We start from the raw sequence: 6,449 nt of genomic DNA, 5'->3' as shown, positions 1-6,449 counted from the left end.
CATCATTCCTCCCCGAGGAGAGACAATATATGAACAAATGCAAAGAGTGGAAGTAGGATCTGACACAGAATCAGAGAAAACTATCAACTTGTATCAATCATCAAAGACTTGTTCTCACCCTACAACATACCAATCCACAGCACTGTCAGAATCTGGGATAATACCTCTGAGACTGATTTCAATGAATATGAATGGGGCAGCTGTTCTAATGTTACTGAAGATATTGGTGCAAATGACAGTTATACACCTATCTCTCAAGAAGAACATGACACGGAATCTAGACCACTTGAATTTGGTCCACAATATATCTATGACGCCAAGGAAAATGAGAAGTGACATTACGAGCAAGTCTATACAGAAGATGATACCATCAAAGACCTCAACGAAATCCTTAATTTATTTAACACCCAAGCCAACCACGATGATACCTCCATCCTGACACTTACAGTAGCAGAACTTGATCCACCTAATGACTCCTTACCACTTGTCTTTCCTGACCTCATATACTGGGACGAACCTGAAACTCATGATATACCAATTTTCCCAAATGATGAATCCATTATCCATTACTTATGTACTGTTAACCTGGAAACAGACTCTACCAGTGAACAAAGTAACGACATCTGCAATCAGGGGAGTGCCAAGTCTCTCAGTTGCAAAAATGAACAAAATAAAAGATCTATTGCTGAAAACCAGTCAATGGCAGCAATAGATCACAAAAAGGTAAAAATAAAGGACGCATCTGAGGGTGAAAACCTTTTTAAGGCACCTAAAGATGGGAGACTTGACACTCTTCCTGTGCATTATCATGAGCGATCACCCATATTGATTGAGCCCACTCAATCAATCAACATTGGTACTACAAAAGTAGCAAATATACACCTTGCAGAATCTTTGATAGAGGAAGAAAGATCAGAGTTTATCAAATTTTTTAAAGAAAAGCAAATCAACTTTTCTTGGTCATATGAAGATATGCCTAGGATTGATCCACAATTAATCATGCATCACTTATCCATTACTCCAGGAGCTAAGCCAGTCAAGCAAAAACTATGAAAGATGAATCCACATGTGGCACTCATGGTTAAAGCTAAGCTGAAGAAACTATTAGATGTCGGATTCATTCAACCTATCGACTATGCTGAATGGATTTCCAACATTGTACCAGTATCAAAACCAAATGGCAATATCAGAATATGCACTGATTTTAGAGATGTCAACAAAGCCTATCCCAAGGATGACTTTCCTTTACCCAGTATCGACATAATTGTAGACCTCACAGCAGGCCATGCAATGTTATCACTAATGGATGATTTTTCAGGCTATAATCAAATCAAGATAGCCCTAGAGGATCAAGATAGAACAACATTTACCTATCCCTGGGACATACTGTTGGAATGTCATGCCTTTTGGCTTAAAGAATGCAGGAGCAACTTATCAACGAGCAATGAAACAATCTTTCATGACATGATGCATACCTTCATGGAGGACTATGTGGATGATTTACTAGCCAAATCATTCACTAGGGCAGAATATTTAAGCATCTTAGAAAAGATTTTTGACAGATTGGAAAAATTCTAAGTCCGACTCAACCCTAAGAAGTGTGTCTTCGGGGTTACATCAGGCAAGTTACTAAGCTACATAGTTTCAGCTAAGGGTATTGAAGTGGATCCAGCAAAGGTACAAGCCATTATGTAGATGCCACCACCAAAGAACATCAGCCACCTCAGATCTCTACAAGGATGGCTCTAGTCAATCAGATGATTCATCGCTCAACTAGCAGATAAAAGTCTACCATTCAATCACTTGCTACATAAAAATGTACCATTCAGATGGGAAGCCAAATGTGCAGGATCATTTTTTCAAATCAAGCAGTATCTAATGAATCCACCAGTTCTAGTACCACCAATAGCAGGGAAGCCACTCATTCTCTACATTTCAACAACAGATATATCACTGGGGGCATTGTTAGCACAAGAGGATCAACAGGGCAAGGAACGAGCTATATATTACATCAGCCGAATATTGAACAGATATGAACTCAACTATACATTCATTGAGAAGGCTTGTCTAAGATTGTTATTTGCCTCTCAAAAGTTTCGACACTACATGCTAGCTCACACAATTAAGCTAGTTGCAAAAATTGATCCTCTCAAATATTTACTCAGCAAGGCAGCTCTTACAAGCAGATTGGCTAAATGAGTCATGATTCTCAGTGAATTTGATATCCACTACACAAAGCGACGAGCCATCAAAGGAAAAGCGATTGCAGATCAATTGGCAGAAGCACCACTACCTGGAAAACAACCTATGGAAATCAAATTTCCAGACAGAGATGTTCTTGCTATTTCCACCAAACAATGGACCTTATACTTTGATGGATCCTATACGCAACATGCCTCAGGTGTTGGTATTTTGTTCATCACTCCTGAAGGGCACACCATACCAAGATCATATAGGCTCATGTTTCCATGCACAAATAATGTTGTTGAATATGAGGCACTGGTTATAGGCATCAAAATGGTCGTGGAATGGAGAATTATAGAATTACAAGTCTACAGAGATTCACAACTAGTCATCAATCAAATCAGCAATGACTACCAGATGAAGGACGACAAGCTGCTACCATACAAGCGAATGGTAGATGATTTTAAACAATATTTTGTACACATCACCTTCGAGCAAATACCAAGGTTGGACAATAGAGCAGCCGATGCAATGGCTACTATCACTTCACTACTACAAATTCCAAAGCAACAGAATCGTTACAAGTTTCTGGTAGAGCAATTGTTCTCCCCAGCCTATGACCATTCTGATTCCCATGTTATCTATGCCTTGATCGGTTCTGACTCTCCATTATATGGACCAATATATGACTATCTTAAGAGCAATATCCTACCCATTGACCTATCCCAAAACCAAAAATGCAACTTTATCTGACAAGCCACCTGTTATACTCTCATTGTTGATACTTTGTACCGTTGAGGTCTAGATAGTACTCTTATTTGTTGCCTTGATCGTAATAAATCTAATTCTTCTTTACAAGAGCTTCACGAAGGTATCTCTGGCACACATTCAAGTGGTCCTACTCTTGCTAAATAGATTCTAATGAAAAAGACTCTTATCACTTTGCAAAGAAGTGTCCTAAATGCCAAATCCATGGCAATCTTATACATGCACCAGCACAGGAACTACAGCCATTCACAACATCCTGGCCCTTTTGCTAGTGGGGACTAGACTTAGTCAGCAAAATTCATCCTTCATCTTCAAATGGACACAAGTTCAATATAATTGCAACAAAATACTTTACCAAGTGGATTGAAGCAGTCCCCATGACCACAGTAACTAGGAAACAAATAGCCTCTTTCATCCTTAATTATCTGATCTGCAGATATGGCATTCCAAGTTCCATCATCACAGATAATGGACGACCTTTCAAGAACCAAGATGTGTGAGAACTATGTGAAAAATTCAAAATCCAACATTGTTTCTCTACACATTACTACCCACGGGGGAATGGTCAGGCAGAAGCATCCAACAAAACAATATTGAAAATCCTAAAGAAAACAGTGAATGATGCAGGCAAAGATTGGCATGTACAACTCAATCCAGCACTTTGGGCATACAGAACTAGCATCTGTACACCTACGGGAGTTACACCATATTCATTGGTATATGTATCATAAGCAATTTTACCATTGGAGGTAGAAATTCCATCTCTCAGAGTCTCTTTGAAAGGCCTAATTCCAGATGAAGAGTATCGAGTTAACTGACTGCAGGAGCTTGAACTTCTAGATGAAAGACTCCAACGTGCCTACACTCATCTCAAAGCATATCAGCAATGCATGTGCAGAAGCTACAACCACAAAGTCATTCCCAGAATTTTTAAAATTGGTGAGTACTCAAGGAAAATCCTAGAAATCAGCAAGATCGGGAAAAGATAGGGAAATTTGAACCTAACTAGTTAGGTCCCTATGTCATCATATCAGCCTATGGATCAAGTGCTTATCAGCTAACAACTTCCAAAGGCGATGTGCTCGATGAACCAACTAACAACATCCATCTGAAGAAAAACTACACTTGAGCAGTCTAATGCATGGAAAAGTCAAAAAATCAAAAAAATTCAAAAAGCAAGAAAAAGCAAAAAAAGTACAATAAAAGCAACTGGCGAAAACCTGGCAACAGGCGCTATTATGAGAGGACAGCTCCTCTATCTATATTTTACTGTTATATCCACAGTTAAGAACTATCGGTCATCACCCGACATTGTATCACAATATCCCTTTTGAGAGACAAATTCATGATATCAACAGTGACAAACTTCAAGGAATGCTAAACCGACTATATAAGGTGGAACAACAAATAATTGAAAATCAAAAGCCAAATCTCAAGAAAGATCACATGAGTCCTTCACCAAGAAAACAATGCATTTCTTCCAAATATCCCTTAGATAGACAGTTTTCACCTTTGGGGCAATCTATTGAGTCAGCTTTGAAAGAGCTTCTTGAGCACAATCTTATCATATTGCCTAACAAGACTACATGGGGATGTGAATTTTTGAGCAATTATTGTGAATATCATAGACATAACAAACATAAGACTTTAGATTGCATGGAACTAAAATATAATATTCAAAACCTCCTTGATAATGGTATCATTGAAATTGAAGATCCTAATGACTCATCTACAGAGAAACAAGGCACTAGTCCTAAGCATGATCAAAATAATATACTTGTGTCTAGCAAGGCTCCATATGTTGCCTCCATCTCTTCCATGATGCCTTCATCTCCTAAAACTTCTCAACAACAATCCATACCATCTCCTTCAAAAAATGAACCTAATGGTGAAACTTCACATGTTGGCCCTCAAGGTCTATCCACTGTACAAATTCAAGCTAATCATTTTTTTCATACAAATCCTTTATACGATTTAGATATCTTAGATCCTATGCCATCATACACTCCAATTCCAATCATACCCACTCTAGAAGGCCCCATCCAAAATGCTTCCCATCATGAAAAAACATGAACACCTTCCAAGAATCCCCCATGCATATCGCCAACACTAGCCCTTCCTTAGAAGTGGCTCCATGTCAAGAGGATAATCTGAATAATGAAGAAATGTCATATCATAAATCAAGATCAAGACACCAAAACTCTCCAATCCCATCCAATGGTTAAAAAAGATCCTACCTCCCTAGAATCCCATGATGATTTCCATTTCTTCCAAGATGACCCCCTTCCATCCCAAGAGAAAAGCATCCTTCCAAATCCTATTCCTAATCCACTTCCTAAGAAAGATCATGATGCCTTGTCCACCTTTTCAAATGATCCTATTTAAAATGAAGTGTCAAACACCCTTCCTACTCTATCCAATGGTCCTCTTCCATGTCAAGATCAAAGTATCTCTTTATTCCCTTGTCATAATTCTCCATGTTTACCTCAAGAGTCCATCATGCCCATAAAGTCCTCTCATGATCCTATCATCCCTTGCAAACCACCTCCACCTCAAAATGGACTTGCCTCTAGCATCAAAAGTAAGAAGAAACCATTCTTAAAAAGATTTTCCAAAGCATGCATTATTGAAGAAAAGGGTTAGACATCCATGAACAGGGTATATTAGAACCCCCTCATATAAAAGAAAATCTTGATTATAATGGCTACATTTCTCACTCTCAAGATGTTGGTATCCCTCATAAATCCTACATTTCTCCAGTTAAATCCAAATACACACCTTCCCCTTCACCCCTTCCATCTATTTTAGGTCCCTATATCCCTCCATCTCTTATGTGAGATCAACAAAGGTACACATCTTTGATCACCTTCCATCCATCCAAAATACCTTCAAATCATTCTTATCCATCTACACAATCTTTTCCTTTTCCAAGCAATTTGGATGCCAAGCATAAAATCCATGAGTCAAACTATCAACATGCATTTAAGGATCAACATGTCCCATCTAATCGACATGTAAAAACAAAGAAAAATGTGATCCAAAAAGAAAAAGAGATATACAAAAGGCCACAAAGGTCCACAAAGAAAGAAGAAACTTCCCAAGTCTTACATCGAGACAATGCATTCTAAAGTATCATAAAAATATGAAAAATCAAGAACCATGTGGATTCCCAAGTCACTCATACATGACCTGCATACTAAAGAAAAATCAAAATTGGCATTCAATTTTTCTACCCCATCTTCTCCCACATCCATTATCCTAAAACATATTTCACCTCCTTGTGTCCTAAAATGCACATCAACCTGATGAATACTAAGAGGGGGGGTGAATTAGTATACCAAAAAAATACTGTAATCAAACTTTTAAACAGTTTAGCAGATAACCGATGCAATAGATTCACTAATAAACTAGTTAAGATAAATGCAAACCAAATAGAAAACAAAGCATTCACCCACAAGAGCACAATCACCATAACACAAGATATTTGACGTGGAAAC

Source organism: Cryptomeria japonica, chromosome 3 (assembly GCF_030272615.1).
Source record: "Cryptomeria japonica chromosome 3, Sugi_1.0, whole genome shotgun sequence".
Taxonomy (NCBI): domain Eukaryota; kingdom Viridiplantae; phylum Streptophyta; class Pinopsida; order Cupressales; family Cupressaceae; genus Cryptomeria; species Cryptomeria japonica.
This window is presented reverse-complemented; position numbering follows the sequence as displayed.